The following is a 20,040-nucleotide window of genomic DNA, read 5'->3' on the forward strand; positions in this document are numbered from 1 at the left end:
CACAGGGTTCCTGAGAATAAAGGAACTCTCTTGTTAGACAACCACAATGTTTCACTGAGCCTAAACCTGACCACATAACAGTAAATTTATACAATGAACTTTCTTGAGAGCTACACAAATCTCCTAACATTGCACATTGCAATTTAGTATGTAACTGAGAAATAAGCTGCATAATGTTACTAGTCTGTAATCTGCCTAGTAATACAATGAACAATAATGTACTACTGATGTCAATGACCTAAAAGTAACATATTGACATAAATAAAGCTGGCAGCTTGGCCATTCTGCCACTCTGCCATCTTTCCTGCGTCTGCATCTTGTCTTTGTGTCTCTTATTATTTTCCTTACATTCAATCCCAAGTACACTCCCCCCACAAAAACTACAAGCAAGTTAATGGTGAGAAAAAATAAATACTAAAGGCACTTGTGCCATAGTGTATATATATATATATATATATATATATATATATAATCTTTGTTTTCAGGGAAAGAAGGAGATTAGGAAATGAAGTTTATCAGACAAAGAGAAACTGAAGGAATACCTAACCATACTTGTTGAGAGCCACATCTGAAGGGGCCCCAGCAAACTTCCAGCTGATTGGCTCACAGAGGCCCCAGCAAACTTCCAGTTGATTGGCTCACCGTGGCCCCAGCAAACTTCCAGCTGCCAGCTGATTGCTCCTCTACAGTGATGCTCATTGGGCTGTTTCCCCATCCTTTCAGACCACGGAGCTGCTCATTGGGGGACTCTTTTGGCTCCGCCGACGTGACCCAGCCAATCGGCCTCAAGAGTGGGAGGAGTGGGGGTTGAGAGGCTTGCCGGAAGCCAGTGGTGGCAGTTGGGCTCTGAGGAAATTCCTGAAGAGCTCCTGTTGTGTGGTGTGTGTGTTCTAAAAATAAAGTTGATTTCTGCTTGACAAGTGGCTCGTGAATTGTGCCCAGCCAGACTGTGGCACATACCCTAGATATGATACTCCACAAACTGGAGCCCTTTGCTCCATAAATCTCCTTAACTAGCCAGGAACTTACTGGTGAAGTAGTTGTCAAGTTCTTCTGTGTTCTCCTCAGAAGCAGAGGGAGCATCTTTGCTTATAGTTGGATCTGGAGGGTACATTGTTATGGGCACCTAGGATGTAAGGTGCAAAATATTTCCGAAAGTCTGAAGCTCTTATATTTTTCTCAATATATAGTGTGGGCATCTCTTCAGAATTTTCTTTTTATCTAGACCATTGGTTCTCAAAGGAGAGTATGCATCAGAATCACCAAAGAACTTGTTAAAAACACAGATTTCTGGACACAGACATTTCTGTAGATGTAGGATGATATGGCTTTCTAACAAATTCCTAGGTAAAGCTGATACTGCTTTTCACGGATAGGACTTCAGGAATGACCTAACTTCTCATTTAGGTTAACCTTAATCCAAGCCGTCTGTCTCAGTTCATAGAGCCTCAGCCACAGCTCTGCTCAGCTTCAGATATCAAATTGGCTGCCTCCCCATGACCTTCTGTTCTTACAGTACAATTCTGGCTTTCTGATTTGAAAACTGTCTTCCTCCCATGGATTCTCTGAGAATAATATAAATTCCTTTTTTGTGGTTTTGTTCCTCTGACTGGTTTCTTCACTTAGCCATCTCTCCTAGGAGGATCAAAGCTCACTAGGGTCAAGGACAAGGCATCCTTCCTTTTCCTTTCTGGCAGTTGGCACAAATTCAGATGCTTGCATTATGCCTCTAATAATCAAAGAAGGAAACCTTCTGTGCCATCATCCTCCCTGTCAGTGATAGAGCATGAGCTAAGCTGACCTACATCCTTACATGCTCATATTTCTCTAATATCACTGATCTCCACAGAGTACAATAACATTCTCTGAAATAAATAATGAAGAAAGTCAAAGAACAAACTCAAAGTGTCACTCATGCATTGTTTGAAAAACATCCAATGTACTGTTCCCAAAAAATACTTAACAGAGAAAGTCTTCTCTACCCAGCACTTTTGACCATCCAATGCTTTTCAGGCAAGGTGTGGCTCCTCGGCTTCTTGCTACCCTTATGCTTGTGGCTTTGGCCTCTGGATCGATTTATGAAAATGTTTTCTGGATAAAGCCATTCTCCTGAGACCAGAAAGACAAATCATTGGTCTTTGGGCTCCCATAGGCTCTTGTGTCCCTGTAGATACACAGACATTTCCAAGATGAAAAGGGAGATTTCTGCATTTATATTCAAGTGGAGTAAGCAAAGTAATCAACTTATAGTCTCCCTGCAGGTGTCTGAGAGTTACATAAATTCGTGTTTTCATACCTGTACTTTGGATAATAATGTCCATCACAATGCACCATCATTTCTAACCCTATGCTCCCTCCCTTCCCCTCTGACCCCTCTGTCCTATCTAGAGTTTGTCTATTCCTCCCATGCTGCCCCTACCCAAGCCCACTTTGAATCAGCCTCCTTATATCAGAGAAAACATTTGGCATTTGGTTTTGGGGGATTGGCTGACTTCACTTAGAATTATCTTCGGATGCAGCAAAATAATCGCGGGGGGGGGATGACGAGCAACTTGTGTAGATTGATACAGCAGGAGTGGGAGCCATTTATTGTAGGACCGGAGGGATGTATATACATTACACACAGCTTATCTTAATTAACATAAACTAGATACAGCAGTCAACCAATAAGGAATCTCCACACTTAATGGCTCGCTGGCGTTACTTCACCAACCACTCCCTCTGGTAAAATGACAGGCGCCATCCTGACTTGTTTACAGACCCTAACACCCTTACCTGCAAATGTCATGATTTTATTCTCTTTTATTGCTGAGTAACATTTCATTGTGTATATATGCCAGATTTTTTAAAGTCCATTCATCTATTGAAGGGCATCTAGGTTAGTTCCACAGTTTTTCTATTGTGAATTGTGCTGCTATAAATATTGATGTGGCTGTGTCCTTGTAGTATGCTGTTTTTAAGTCATTTCGGTATAGACCAAGGAGAGGGATAGCTGGGTCAAGTGGTGGTTCCATTCCAAGTTTTCCAAGAATTCTCCATACTGCATTCCATATTGGCTGCACCAAATTCCAGTCCCACCAGCAATGCATGAATGTGCCTTTTTCCTCACATCTTTACCAACACTTGTTTGTATTCTTAATAGCTGCCATTCTGACTGGAGTGAGATGAAATCTCTAATTCCTAGAGAAGTTGAATATTTTTTATATATTTGTTGATTGATTATATACCATCTAATGAGAAGTGTCTGTTCAGTTCCTTGGCTCATTTATTGATTGGGTTATTTGTTTTCTTGGGAGTAGGGGTTTAGATTTTTGAGATTTTTATATATCCTAGAGATTAATGTTCTATCTGATGTGCGTGTGGTAAAAATTTGTTCTCAAATTGAAGGTTCTCTATTCACCTCACTGATTGTTTCTTTTGCTGAGAAGAAGCTTTTTTAGTTTGAATCCATTCCATTTATTGATTATTGGTTTTAATTCTAGTGCTATAGGAGCCTTATTAGGAAATTTGGGGCCTAATCTAACGTCATGGAGAGTTTGGCCTACTTTTTCTTCTAATGGGTGCAATGTCTATGGTTTAATTCCTAGGTCTTGATCCACTTTGAGTTGAATTTTGTGCATAGTGAGAGGTAGGGGTTTAATTTCATTTTGTTGCATGTGGCTTTCCAGTTTTCCCAGAACCATTTGTTGAAGAGTCTACCTTTTCTCCAATGTACATGTTTGGTGGCTTTGTCTAATATAAGATAACTGTAATTATGTGGTTTAGTCTCTGTGTTCTCTATTCTGTACCTTTGGTCTACAAGTATATTTTGGTGCCAATACCATGCTGTTTTTTGTTACTATTGTCCTGTAGTATAGTTTTAGGTCTGGTATAGTGATGCCACCTGTTTCACTTTCTTGCTAATGATTGCTTTAGCTGTTCTGAGTCTCTCAATTTTCCAGATGAATTTCATAACTGCATTTTCTATTTCTATGAGGAATGTCATTGGGATTTTCATTGGGTTGCATTAAGTCTGTATAGTGCTTTTGGTAGTATGGTCATTTTGACAATATTAATTCAGCCTATCCAAGAACAAGGGAGATATTTCCATCTTCTAAAGTCCTCTTTAATTTCTTTCTTTAGTATTCTGTAGTTTTTGTTGTAGAGGTCTTTCACTTCTTTCATTAAGTTGATTCACCCCATTTTTTAAGGATATTATAAATGGGGTAGTTTTCCCCATTTCCCTTTCAGAGGATTTTTCACTGATATACAGAAATGCCTTTGATCTATGGTGTTGATTTTCTATTCTGCTAATTTCCTGAATTTGTTTACTAGTTCTCTCAGTTTTCTGGTGGAATTTTTGGGTCTTCAAGGTATAGAATCATATTGTTTACAAATAGTTATAATTTGAGTTCTTCTTTTTCTATTTATATCCCTTTAATTTCTTCCATCTGTCTAATTGCTCTGGCCAGTGTTTCAAGAACTATGATAAATAGAAGTGATGAAAGAGGGCATCCCTGTCTTATTCCAATTTTAGGGAATGTCTTCAATTTTTCTTCATTTGAATGATGTTGGCCTGGGGCTAAGCATAGATAGCTTTTATGATGTTGAAGTATGTTCCTCTTATCCCTAGTTTTTCTAGTGTTTTGAACATGAATGGGTGATGTATTTTGTCAGATTCTTTATCTGCCTCTATTGAGATGATCATATGATTCATATCTTTAAGTCTACTGATTTGATGAATTACATTTATTGATTTTTGTATGTTGAACCAACCTCGCATCCTTCGAGAGATTGGAAGAGAGTATGAGGTGCACTATCTTTTTGATATGTTTTTGTATTCAATTTGCCAGAATGTTATTGAGAATTTTTGCAACTATGTTCATTAGAGATATTGGTCTGAAGTTTTATTTTTTTTGATGTGTGTTTGCCTGGTTTGGGGGTCAGGGTGATATTAGCCTCATAGAATAAGTTTGGAAGTGCTCCCTCTTTTTCTATTTCCTGAAATAATAAGAGTATAGGTGTTAGTCATTTTTTAAAGGTCTTGTAGAACTCGGCTGTGTATCCATCCATCTTGGTTGGTAGGCTTCTGATAGCATCTTCTATTTCATCACTTGATATTGATCTGTTTAACTGTGTATATCAAACTGATTCAATTTGAGCAAATCATATATATGATTCTAGAAATTTGTCAATGCCTTCAATATTTTCTATTTTATTGGAGTACAAGTTTTCAAAATAACTTCTAGTTGTCTTCTGTATTTCTATAGTGTATGTTGTGATATTTCCTTTTTCATCATGTGTGTTAGTAATTTGAATTTTTCTCTCCTTCTCTGCATTAGCATGGCTAAGAGTTTGTCAATTCAACATTAATCTTAATGGAGAGCTACCATGCTGTGCCGAGCAACCATGCTTACTGTGCTGCAGTCTACCCATCTACAAATGCGGGGCTTCCCACCATCATTGAGCTGCCTGTCACAGCTCCTCATCTCCCAATGCAGCCATCATAGCCACCTCAACGTGGTAGCCACACCTTGGAACACCTGACAGAGCCTGGAGGCAGGGACCAGCCTCAGCACTGCCTATCACAGTGATGCATCTCCAAACATGACCACTGACTGTCACCACATTGCCCGCCCTTGCTGTCCCATTTCTGACCGAGTCAGTCTCCATCTTGGAACATCTTCATTTCATCTTGGGTTGCCTCTGCTAATGCCATTGCCATCTCAACTTGTGGAAGTCTATGTCTTGGGACCCCAGCCAGGGCCTGGAAGTCCAACATCAAGGTACTTACAGGTTTGCCAGGGGACAACAGCCAGGGCCTTGAAGACCATCATCTAGGTTTCTGCAGTCTTTGTTATACCTGAAGTTTCACTGCTACCTGTGTTAATAGCTACCATCTTGCTGCAGAGGCAGGAGAGAGCCTTGCATAGGGTTGGTAGATTGGAAGAGAGTATGAGGGCATCTTGACCCAGCTTGCTCATCCAACCAGTCTGGCATCCACCGGGTTTCCATGGCCATCTTGGAATGGCACTTCCTGAGTGTGACAGCAGCCTGGTCCCCAATTCCCTCCTCAATCTGGCATCCACTGATCCCCTAATCCTGCCAGTTTGACAATCAATAGGTCCCTCTGGCTCACCAATCCCCAGTCTCCCAAACCCTCCCTAGTCACCAACCCAGCCCAGGGCTTGTAGCTTCATGGATGTCCTGGAGTTCCCAATGTCTGGTCCTGGCCCTCCCTATACAAAATAGCTTTCTGCAACAGGCACACAATTCCCAGTGCTCAGCTCTCAGGACCTCTGGAGAGACAGGTCCCTAATTGGTAATTCAAAAATGCAGGGGGTGGAAGAGATACAGTTTAGAGACTAAATTAGAGACTAGGAATTGTGTGTCCACAAATGACATAAGGGGCTAAGATCAGGCTCCTACATTACGTGAATAGATCCCAAAGGAGATTCCTCAGATACAGTCTTCCAATGGAGACTGACAATTGCTATAACCTGCCTCCAGAAGTTCCACCTCCAAGACTCGCTCTCCTATCCTAGTAACCCTCATATTCCTGAGGGTGGAGATACCAGCAAACTCCAGAGAACCCCCACTATAGGATGAGAGGGGAAGCAGAAAAACTATGGAACTCCCATGGAAACAATTGTTCAATTTTCCTTTGAGTTTTTTTTTTTCCTTTTCTTTTCCCACCCTCAGATCCCCATCATTTTTGAAACCAAATATTTTTCATGAATCAGGCTATTGAGGACTGGGATGTCTGAATAATATACTACAGTCTTGTGTGATATTCTTTTATTTTTATATTTTTTTCTTTTTAACTTTATTTTTTTCTTTTATTTATTTATTTTTTAACTCTCTCTGTATATTTTCCTCTCACTTATCTGTTTCCCCAGGTTCTCTTTCACTCTTTTCTTCTGCTAGCAGTCAACTTCTATTGATTCCTCTTTTTACTCTTTCTATGATCTAATGCTCCTGTCCCCCCCCACACACACACACATACATCATAGACATCACATCTTACACCTCTCCTGTTCTCTCTTTGTCTACCATTAGAAATTGTGGAGCCTTTTGCAAACTTACTGTTTATATTGTAGACAATATTTGAACACATCATTTCTGTTTATTGTGACAAAATTTTAAATGTCTTGATAGGAGCTATTTTGTTGAAGTCTCCATATTATTTACATTGGGTACTGTTAATATTGTTCTTCCCCTTAAAGGTAAATTATTGGAAACTTGCAGGGGCGATATAAGTCTATAGGCACAGATGTTGGCGGTGCAGGTGCTGAAGGCCTTTTGCGAGCATCTGCTGAGGAGAGGCTGACCACGGTTTGGAGGATCATGGTGTAGGAGACTGTGATGCACAGGAAGACAAAGCCTCTGATAAGGAGGGCTACAATTAAACCATAGATGGCATTGACCTTGACATTGCCACAGGATAATTTGGCTACAGACATGTGGTCACAGTATGTATGAGGGATGACATTGCCTCTGCAGTAGGGAAGGCGCTTGGTGAGGAAAGTGAAAGGAGTAATGAGCAACACCCCTCTTAGGAAGGTCGCAAGCCCAATTACATCCTTGGCGAGGATGACTGAGTAGCACATAGGGTAGCAGATGGCCACATAGAGGTCCAGGGCCATGAGCATGAGCACCCCAGACTCCATCCCTGTGAAGGTATGGATGAAGAACATCTGGACCAGGCATTCCTCAAATCCTATTTCCTTGAGGTGAAACCAGAAGATGCAGAGGGCTTTAGGGATTGTGCTAGAGCACATGACAAGGTCAGTTAGAGAAAGCATAGCCAAGAAGTAGTACATGGACCTGTGCAGAGAGTCCTCAAGTTGATGAGGTAGAGGAGTCCACAATTCCTAACCACAGCCACAACATACATGGAGAAGAATGGGAAGGAAATCCAGATGTGCATGTCCTCCAGGCCTGGGATCCCATTGAGAATGAATGAAGCTGGGGTTACATATGTTTTCTTCAGGGTCAGCTAGTATGGTCACTAAACAGCTTAAAGTTACATGAGTTTTCCTAAAGTAGGAAAAATAAAAGAGAGAGCGAGAAAGAGAGAAAGCATAGGTTAAAGTTACTGTCTTCCCCCATCCCTACTTTTTAAATAATTACATAGAACATTTTCATGATCAGACAATCAAATTTTTTGTGAGTGCCAAGGTACAGCTTTGTTTGCTTATTATTTGTTGTTAATTCATTGATTCATTCAATAACTTCTTATCAAGCAATCTAAGTGTTTATCAGGGAAACTGATTGTACATCAATTACTTTAAGCGGCAGATTCACACCTTCATAATTTATAATCAAGTATAATAAGGGATTTTTGTTAGAATACCTTATTTAACTGTTAATTATTTCACACTCACTATGAATGTGATCCTAAAGAAGAAGACTTTGATCACCGCACTGAAGAGCCAACAAACACAAAATTAAAAATACTTTTAAAATTCTTAATTAATGACTCATGACAAGCAAGGTGATGCATACCAGTAATTCTAGGAACTCGTAAAGACAGGAGGATCAAAGGCTTGAGGCCAACCTCTGCAATTTATTCAGGCTCTAAGCAACTTAGTGAGACCATGTCTCAAAATAAAATATAAAATGGGCTGGGATAAAAATGAATAAATTTTATAGAATCAAACTAAAAAACTTCATCACAGCAAATGTAATAATGAAGAATGTGAAGAAAGCCAACAGAATGGGAGAAAATATGTACCACCTGCACCTAAGATAGACTATTAATCTCCAGGCTATATTAAAACACACACACACACACACACACATACAAACAAAGAAAATCCCATATAACCCAATCCAATAATGGGCAAAGGAATTGAAGAGACACTTCACAGAAGAAGAAATATGATTGGTCAACAAAATATGAAAAGTGTTCAACATCTCTAGCAATTAGAGAAAAGCAAATCAAAACTACACTGAGATTTCATCTCACTCCAGTCAGAATGGCAATTATTAAGAATACAAGCCGGAGCTGCCCAGGGCTAGGAGCCCGCGGAAACTGCTTCTCGGTCCGGGTCCTGCTGAGGGCCGGTCAGGACTCACCCGTTGCTTTGGTTGCCCAGCAAGGGGAATGAAATGCTGCCATTCGCATAGGATACCAACATGGCAGAGATCTGATGTCATCAGAAAGCGACAGAGGAGAGAACTTCATCAATACCAGTGGCGACAGAAACAGTTGGTCTCCTGGTAGGGGGGGGTGAGGCACAGACACCTGAGTCTCTCTCGATTTGTCATCGAGCCAGAGGGAAGGAGCCGGGATGCTGCCAGCGCCCGGAGCAGGCCCAGCGGCTTGACGGCGTGGTGACCGCGTGACCCCAATTGGAGAGGGGGCAGAGCGGAGCCACCACCCGCGCCCGCAAGGTGGGCAGACCCGCGACCCAGTGGTACACGGGCGTGGTAGGAAGGGCAGGGCAGAGCCGCCGCCCGCGCTTGCAAGGTAAGCAGACCTGTGACAGACTGGCGGTCAGGCCCAGTGGGCTGCCAGCATGGTACACACGTCACCCCAACTGGAGTAGGGGCAGAGCAGATCCTTCGCCCACGCCCGGATCAGGCCCTGCCGGTGTGGTGGTCATGTGACCCCAATTGGAGTGGGGGCGGAGCGAAACCGCCACCCGTGCCCGCAGGGTGAGCAGACCTGTGACGAACCTGCAGATCAGGCCCAGTGGTCCGCAGGTGTGGTAGGAGGGGCAGGGCAGAGCTGCCGCCCGCGCCTGCAAGGTAGGCAGACCTGCGACAGACCGGCGGATTCGGCCCAGGAGCCTGCCGGGGTGGTACACGCATCACCCTAATTGGAGTAGGGGCAGAGCAGAGCCACCACCCGTGCCCGAAAAGTGGGCAGATCTGCGACCGACCAGCGGGACAGGCCCAGTGGCCTGCCGGTACAACAGACACATCACCCCATTTGGAATAGGGGCAGAATAGAGCCGCCGCCCGCGCCTGCAGGGTAGGCAAACCTGCAACTGACCGGCGGATCAGGCCCGGTGGCCTGCCGGCGTGGTACACTCGTCACCCCAATTGGAGTAGGGGCAGAACAGAGCCGCCACCAGCGCTGAGAACAGGCCCAGTGACCTGCCGGCATGGTAGTCACGACACCCCAATTGGAATAAGGAGAGAGCAGAGCCGCCACCCGGGCCTGCAGGAAAGAAACGCAAGCAGTATGAAAAGACAAGGAAAGAAAGGACCACAAGCAATGCAGGTCAACACAACTTTAGAAGAGGTAACAGCTGCAGCAGATGGAATGTCAGATAAAGAATTCAGGATATACATGCTTCAGATGATCTGGAGTATCAAGGAAGACATTAGACAGCAAAATCAGACAATGAAAGATCACTTCGAAAATGAATTACGCAAACAAATCCAGGAAGCAAAGGATCAACTATACAGGGAGATAGAGGTTATAAAAAACAAACAAACAGAAATCCTAGAAATGCAGGAAACAATAAACCAACTTAAAAACTCAATGGAGAATACTACCAGCAGAGTAGAACACTTTGAAGATAGAACATCAGACAATGAAGACAAAGTATTTCAACTGGAAAAGAACATAGACAGCTCAGCAAGACTGTTAAGGAACCATGAGCAGAACATCCAAGAAATATGGGATAACATAAAGAGACCAAACTTAAGAGTCATTGGGATACAGGAAGGTACAGAGCTCCAAACCAAAGGAATGAGCAGTCTATTCAATGAAATAATATGAGAAAACTTCCCAGACTTGAAGAATGAGACAGAATCCCAAATCGTAGAAGCCTACAGGACGCAGAATGTGCAAAATCATAAGAGATCCACACCTAGACACATTATAATGAAGATGCCCAACATACAGAATAAGGAGAGAATTTTAAAAGCTACAAGGGAAAGGAAGCAGATTACATTTAAGGGTAAGCCAATCAGGATAACAGCTGATCTTTCAACACAGACTCTGAAAGCTAGAAGATCCTGGAATAACATATTTCAAACACTGAAAAAAAAATGGGTTCCAACCAAGAATTGTGTATCCAGCGAAATTAAGCTTCAGGATGGAAGATGAAATTAAAACCTTCCACGATAAACAAAAGTTTAAAGAATTTGCAGCTAGAAAACCATCTCTTCAAAACATCCTTGGCAAAACATTACAGGAAGAGGAAATGGAAAATAACAATGAAAACCAACAGTGGGAGGTAGGACAGTAAAGGGGGGGGGATAATCAAAGAGGAAAACAAACCATGTTTAGTAAAAGAAATAAACAAATATGGCTGGAAGAATAACCCATATCTCAATAATAACCCTAAATGTTAATGGCTTAAACTCACCAATTAAGAGACACAGGCTAGTAGAATGGATCACAAAACAAGACCCAACAATATGCTGCCTAAAGGAGACACATTTGATAGGAAAAGACATACATAGGCTGAAGGTGAAAGGTTGGGAAAAATCATATCACTCATATGGACTTCGGAAACAAGCAGGAGTGTCCATACTCATATCAAATAAAAGAGATTTCAAGGCAAAGTTAATCAAAAGGGATAAAGAGGGACACTACATACTGCTTAAGGGAACCATACACCAACAAGACATAACAATCATAAATATTTATGCCCCAAACAATGGTGCATCTATGTTCATCAAACAAACTCTTCTCAAGTTCAAGAGTATAAAAGACCACCATACAATAATCATGGGAGACTTCAACACACCTCTCTCGCCACTGGACAGATCTTCCAAACAAAAGTTGAATAAGGAAACTATAGAACTCAATAACACAATTAATAACCTAGACTTAATTGACATATATAGAATATACCACCCAACATCAAGCAATTACACTTTTTTCTCAGCAGCACATGGATCCTTCTCAAAAATAGATCATATATTATGTCACAGGGCAACTCTTAGACAATATAAGGGAGTAGAGATAATACCATGAATCTTATCTGATCATAATGGAATGAAACTGAAAATCAACGATAAAAGAAGGAAGGAAAAAGCATACATCACTTGGAGAATGAACAATAGGTTACTGAATGATCAATGGGTTATAGAAGACATCAAGGAGGAAATTAAAAAATTCTTAGAGATAAATGAAAACACAGACACAACATATCGGAATCTATGGGACACATTGAAAGCAGTTCTAAGAGGAAAATTCATTGCTTGGAGTTCATTCCTTAAAAAAGAAAAAAACAACAAATAAATGATCTCACACTTCATCTCAAAATCCTTGAACAAGAAGAGCAAAACAACAGCAAAAGAAGTAGAAGACAAGAAATAATTAAAATCAGAGCTGAAATTAATGAAATCAAAACAAAAGAAACAATTGAAAAAATTGACAAAACTAAAAGTTGGTTCTTTGAAAAAATAAACAAAATCGACAGACCCTTAGCCATGCTAGTGAAGAGAAGAAGAGAGAGAACTCAAATTACTAGCATACGGGATGAAAAAGGCAATATCACAACAGACACTTCAGAAATACAGAAGATAATTAGAAATTATTTTGAATCCTTATACTCCAATAAATTAGAAGATAGTGAAGGCATTGATAAATTTCTTAAGTCATATGATCTGCCCAGATTGAGTCAGGAGGATATAGACAACCTAAACAGACCAATATCAATTGAGGAAATAGAAGAAACCATCAAAAGACTACCAACTAAGAAAAGCCCAGGACCAGATGTGTATACAGCAGAATTTTACAAAACCTTTAAAGAAGAACTAATACCAATACTTTTCAAGCTACTTCAGGAAATAGAAAAGGAGGGAGAACTTCCAAATTCATTCTATGAGGCCAACATCACCCTGATACCTAAACCAGACAAAGACACTTCAAAGAAAGAAAACTACAGACCAATATCTCTAATGAACCTAGATGCAAAAATCCTCAATAAAATTCTGGTGAATCGGATACAAAAACATATCAAAAAAATTGTGCACCATGATCAAGTAGGATTCATCCCCGGGATGCAAGGCTGGTTCAACATACGGAAATCAATAAATGTTATTCACCACATCTATAGACTTAAAAATAAGAACCATATGATCATCTCGATAGATGCGGAAAAAGCATTCGACAAAGTACAGCATCCCTTTATGTTCAAAACTCTAGAAAAACTAGGGATAACAGGAACATACCTCAATATTGTAAAAGCAATCTATGCTAAGCCTCAGGCTAGCATCATTCTGAATGGGGAAAAACTGAAGGCATTCCCTCTAAAATCTGGAACAAGACAGGGATGCCCTCTCTCTCCACTTCTGTTCAACATAGTTCTCGAAACACTGGCCAGAGCAATTAGACAGACGAAAGAAATTAAAGGCATCAAAATAGGAAAAGAAGAACTTAAATTATCACTATTTGCAGATGATATGATTCTATACCTAGCAGACCCAAAAGGCTCTACAAAGAAACTATTAGAGCTAATAAATGAATTCAGCAAAGTGGCAGGATATAAAATCAACAAGCATATATCAAAGGCATTCCTGTATATCAGCCACAAATCCTCTGAAATGGAAATGAGGACGACCACTCCATTCACAATATCTTCAAAAAAAATAAAATACTTGGGAATCAACCTAACAAAGGAGGTGAAAGACTTATACAATGAAAACTACAGAACCCTAAAGAGAGAAATAGAAGAAGATCTTAGAAGATGGAAAAATATACCCTGTTCATGGATAGGCAGAACTAACATCATCAAAATGGCGATATTACCAAAAGTTCTCTATAGGTTTAATGCAATGCCAATCAAAATCCCAACGGCATTTATTGTAGAAATGGAGAAAGCAATCATGAAATTCATATGGAAAAACAAAAGACCCAGAATAGCAAAAACAATGCTAAGCAGGAAGTGTGAATCAGGCGGTATAGCGATACCAGACTTCAAACTATACTACAGAGCAATAGTAACAAAAACAGCATGGTACTGGTACCAAAACAGGCGGGTGGACCAATGGTACAGAATAGAGGACACAGAAACCAATCCACATAACTACAACTATCTTATATTTGATAAAGGGGCTAAAAGCATGCAATGGAGGAAGGATAGCATCTTCAACAAATGGTGCTGGGAAAACTGGAAATCCATATGCAACAAAATGAAACTGAATCCCTTTCTCTCACCATGCACAAAAGTGAATTCAAAATGGATCAAGGAGCTTGATATCAAATCAGAGACTCTGCGTCTGATAGAAGAAAAAGTTGGCTACGATCTACATTCGGAGGGGTCCGGCTCCAAATTCCTCAATAGGACACCCATAGCACAAAAGTTAATAACTAGAATCAACAAATGGGACTTACTCAAACTAAAAAGTTTTTCTCAGCAAAAGAAACAATAAGAGAGGTAAATAGGGAGCCTACACCCTGGGAACAAATCTTTACTCCTCACACTTCAGATAGAGCCCTAATATCCAGAGTATACAAAGAACTCAAAAAATTAGACAATAAGAGAACAAACAACCCAATCAACAAATGGGCCAAGAACCTGAACAGAAACTTCTCAGAGGAGGACATACAATCAATCAACAAGTACATGAAAAAATGCTCACCATCTCTAGCTGTCAGAGAAATGCAAATCAAAACCACCCTAAGATACAGTCTCACTCCAGTAAGATTGGCAGACATTATGAAGTCAAACAACAACAAGTGCTGGCGAGGATGTGGGGAAAAGGGTCCACTTGTACATTGCTGGTGGGACTGCAAATTGGTGCAGCCAATTTGGAAAGCAGTATGGAGATTTCTTGGAAAGCTGGGAATGGAGCCACCATTTGACCCAGCTATTCCCCTTCTTGGTCTATTCCCTAAAGACCTAAAAAGAGCATGCTACAGGGACACTGCTACATCGATGTTCATAGCAGCACAATTCACAATAGCAAGACTGTGGAACCAACCTAGATGCCCTTCAATAGACGAATGGATAAAAAAAATGTCGAATTTATACACAATGGAGTATTACTCTGCATTAAAAAAATGACAAAATCATAGAATTTACAGGGAAATGGATGGCATTAGAGCAGATTATGCTAAGTGAAGCTAGCCAATCCCTAAAAAACAAATGCCAAATGTCTTCTTTGATATAAGGAGAGTAACTAAGAACAGAGTAGGGACAAAGAGCATGAGAAGAAGATTAACATTTAACAGGGATGAGAGGTGGGAGGGAAAGGGAGAGAGAAGGGAAATTGCTTGGAAATGGAAGGAGACCCTCAGGGTTATACAGTGGAGGGGGTAGAGAGAGAGGAGGGGAGGGGAGGGGAGAGGTGGGAAAGGGGGATGGTGGAGGATGGGAAAGGCAGCGGAGCACAACAGACACTAGTATGCCAATATGTAAATCAATGGATGTGTAACTGATGTGATTCTGCAATCTGTGTATGGGGTGAAGGTGGGAGTTCATAACCCACTTGAATCAAAGTGTGGAATATGATATGTCAAGAAATTTGTAATGTTTTGAAAAACCAACAATAAAAAATTAAAAATAAATTAAACATTAGGCAGTTCATTTAATATTAAATTCATTCATTTGGCAATTATTGAGCTCCTATGGCATAGCAGGGACTGATAAAAGAAAAACTGTTGTTAGTAATTATACTTCCTCAGAAGGATATTTAAAGCTACATAAAGAAGATTAGATTGCTTTTTTAACATTTTCCTTTATTTTCATTTTCTGTGCTTTTATGCTTCAAATGGTGCTGAATATAACTTTTTGTAGTTTTATTAATGTTTCAGAAAATTATAATTTTTCCTATGTGAATGTAAAATTTCTAATTTTTAAATATAAAAATATTTTGTTTTCAGATTATAAAAATTATAAATATTTGTTGTGAAAAACTCAGAATTTAATACTACATAATTCCAATGCTAAGAAATCTTCCTTGTCTTGGAAAGCACATGGGTTTAATAGGCTATGATTTTTATCTATTTTTTAGCAAGGTACATAAAGATCTTTGTGTCTCTTTCTAGAAGATAGCTAGCAACAAAAAGAACACTCCGTATCTATAAATTATCTTGAAATTATATTTGCTTAGAAATTTATTACTCTGTTTTTGAAAAAAAACCCACTAAAGAATATAGTCTTTGGTGGAATAGTTCAGGTAATACCTGGGTAATACTTCGATAAGGGCTAAAAAGAAAGTGAGTGAGACCTTAGATTGCTGTTTCTTGGTGTCTTCCAGTTTTTATCTTATTATAAAGAAACAAAGGTAAAGAAGAGAAGGGAGGCATTCCTAAATTAATGGGTCCTAAAGAAATATTTAATATGGAACATTAAATAATTTGGAAAATTACAAAGAAAAAAGTACCGTCTTCTTGAAATTCCACTATTTCCTTGCATTTTGTTGTTCATACATACTACCAAAATATATATGCCTATTTTCTGTGTATTTAGAAATCTTTATCCTCAGAAACCAAAATCCTGAATTCTGTATTAGAAATGAAATAAAATGATTTTTATATTGAAAAAAAAAGAATACAAGCAACAATAAATATTGGTGAGAATGTATGTGTGGTCGGGGAAATACACTCATACATTGCTCATGGGACTGAAAATTGGTGCTCTGGAAAGCAGTATTCCTCAGAAAACTTGAAGTAAAACCACCTTTTGACCAAGTTATCCCTAGTTTTGGACCCTAAAGACTTAAAATCAAGATACTAGAGTGACACAGCCACGCCGCCGATATTTATAGCAGCTCAATACACAATAGCTAAATTATGGAACCAACCCAGGAGCTCTTCAACAGATGAATGGATAAAGAAAATGTGGTACATATACACAATAGCATACATTACTCAGTCATAAAGAAAAATGAAATTATGGCATTTGCCCATATATAGATGGAACAGGAAAGTATCACACTAAGTAAAATAAGCCAAACCCCCCAAACCAAAGCAGAATGTTTTCTCTGATATGTGGATGCTAACTCACAAACAGAGAGGAGGTAGGGAAGAACAGAGTCCTTTAGATTAGAACAAGAGGAATGAAGGAACAGGAGGGGGTTGGGAATAGAAAAGATAGTAGAATGAATCATTCATTACTATCCTATGAGCATATATGATTACACGACTAATGAAAGAAATGTACATAATGTACAACAAATAGAATGAGAAATTACACTCCATATACATATGTCAAAATACATTCTACTATTATGTGTAACTAATAATAAAAATATATTAAAAATAAAAGAAATTTACTAATATCTAAAAATATTTGCAATTTACACTATGCACTTCTAAATATTCATGGTCTAAAGGGGAATTCACAAGATAAATGAAAAAATAAAATATTTAATTATTGATTTAAATAAAATACAACAAAATTTATCAGGAATTTTATATGCAGATAAAGCTTCTCTCTCAAGAAAGCTTGTTCCCTTAAATATCTTATATTAGAAAATTAAAAAATAAAAAGGCTTGGGATGTTGCTCAGTGGTTAAATACCCCTGGGTCATTCAATCCCTCATACCAAAATAAAATTAAAATTGATGACTGAGATTTACTGTTGGTTACCAAGCACTGTTCAAAGCATTTTGGAATCATTATATGACTTTCATCTCAAAGGATCCTAGGATCTCACAAGCCAGTGATATTTTAGATTTAGTCTTCTCACTTTCTATGATGTATGGTTCTTATCCTTTCCCACATCCAGTCTATGTGCATTTTAAGAAAACTTCTTTTTTTCTCAAATTAAACTTCTACTCATAATTGAAAATTGCTTAGGATGGTGCTTAGGATGGTGAATCTATGAATGATGACAAATCATTTATTTTGTTCTTTCCATAAATTTGCATGTTTTATGGTCAGGCATTGACCACTGAGAATAATTCATTAAAAATAAAATCACATTGCTGGGGAAAATAGAAGATTGCTAAAGCATACTGGCATCGTTGAAGTGCTCAGGGTGTATTTTCTTCTCATCATAAAGCAACATCTGGGGGACAAGTGAGATTTATCATAACACAACTTCTTTCAAAAATTGTGAAGAAACACAGGTTGTACACACTCTTCAAGGGCATAGTTTTAGGCTTTTACAAAATCTCAGAGCTATTATAGTATCAAAGGAACACCTGTGTATCTAACCTAGTCTCAGGAGGAGCTTTTAGTGAAATGGGAAAATGCTTTAGACCTGAAGCATTATGACAATCCTGACATATCAAAATGGGAGGGATCATATTCTTTCCTATGTGCTATTTCCTACTTACATAAACTGGTATTCTTGGCTTTGTGATGGATAGTCCTCTATCTTTTGGTGTTCCCTTGACCTACCCTCCTCAAAAGTGGCTAATTTCTACTCATTATTCAAGCAAAACCATCATCAGGAAGACTCAGATGTCCTTTGGACTTGATGGTGATTCATCCTCTAAATGCTCCAAAAATAATGTAGTCTCCAAAAGCTGTGATGAGTGGTAAGAGATCCATTGGTTTAAAATTTATTCTTTTTTAGTTCTACTTACCTTATGTATGAAAATTAGATCATATTTAGGAATCTTTCACAGTTTAATAAAATCATTTATGTTAGGGATATTGTTCAACAAATCATCACCAATGTCTAGCAAATCAAATCACACATAGTACATACTCAATACTTGTATTTTTAAATAAATATAGATAAGTAATGAATGCATGACATGTAGAACTTCAATTTGAGAAATACTAGATTATTATCTAAGTATTATCATTTAGAGTGCATAAAGGTTGCCAGCAGAAGGAAAAATGCAGACTATATTCCTTAAGATTAATGGGAAAGATAAATAAAGCATCACTGTCATAAAGTACAGAGACAAAGAAAATGCAAAGAAAGTGGAAAGAAAACATAAAATGATAAAGATGGGACACATATATTAGTTTGGGTAATAAATATAAATCATTCAAACTACCCATTACAAAACATAATTATTTTTAAATGACATACAGCATGAACGAGCACATAGAATAAAAACTATATACAAAGGTTTAAAAATGAGTAAAGATTTTTGTAAAAAATGAACACTATCCCAAAGTATCAGGGAGGTTGTATTAATGTTATACAAAAAGAATTCAAAGCAAAAACACTTGGGTCAAGATCCCTTTGTGGAAGCAAAATGCTTGGTAGTTTTCAATTAAAGCTAATTGTACCAAATTGTTTGATTTCCAGGCCTGATGAGATATTTTCATAATACAAATGATGAAGAACACATTCATATTCTTATTTTGTGAATAAAAAAGGAAAGTTAAAATATAGACTTCTTAAAAAACTACTCAATTTTCTGTGTAAGACAACTGGATTAGTCACAAGCTAAAATGTTAGCTTTGGGATTTTAAGAAGTGTATTAATTTTTCTTTTAGAATAAAGCATAAAATTTTGCCTTTTCCATATAAGAAATGCTTTCCTTGAAAAATAAAATTACAAACAAGGTTTTGTTTTTAATCATAGTAAACTTGTAAGTTATATTTATAGTCAACATATTTTCAGGTTTCTTACATATTTTTAGGCTAAATATATATAGTCTGTATATATATATATATATATATATATATATATATATATATATATATATATAAACACACAAACATATAAGTAATATGCATTTAATTAAGGCTGCAGTAAGAAGTTGATAAAATTATGTTTCAATCATTTATAACTATTTGGAATGAACTAGTCAATAGGGTCACTATTCTTTTCTCCTTCTATACCACTTTAATACATTGAACAGTGTCTCTTAATTGTAAAGTTCAGTATTTGCTTCAAGGTATACATTGCATTGTAAACATCAGTGCACAAAGCACATTCATAGCTTCTCTTGAAGTTAAATAATTTTATACAAAAATTAGAGAATGGTAGATTAGTGTCTTAATGATATTTGTTCAGAAAGAGCAAGTGCCTTGGGGGAGAAAAAGATATTGTGGCTATACACATATATCCAAGTATGAGCAGGTAGTTCTACTACACTTTAAGTATATATCCATGTATCAGCAGCAGGTAGAAAAATTAAGGGAAATTTCTGGTTGGTGGTGCAAGACTTTAATCTCCAAGACTCTCAGGAGGCTAAAGCAGAAGGATCATCAACTTAGTGAGACCCTAT

The 20,040-nt window shown here is 38.4% G+C and overlaps 1 pseudogene; it reads right to left on the reverse strand.

Annotated features, from left to right (window-relative positions):
- Positions 1 to 1,009: 1,009 nt before the first annotated feature.
- LOC124109508 (olfactory receptor 52N4-like) lies at positions 1,010 to 17,863 on the reverse strand (annotated as a pseudogene).
- Between the last annotated feature and the right edge of the window lie 2,177 nt (positions 17,864 to 20,040).

The sequence above is a fragment of the Marmota monax genome, unplaced genomic scaffold (genome assembly GCF_021218885.2).
Source record: "Marmota monax isolate L192 unplaced genomic scaffold, Marmota_monax_Labrador192_F-V1.1 WCK01_AAM20220418_F8-fsc00572, whole genome shotgun sequence".
NCBI lineage: Eukaryota > Metazoa > Chordata > Mammalia > Rodentia > Sciuridae > Marmota > Marmota monax.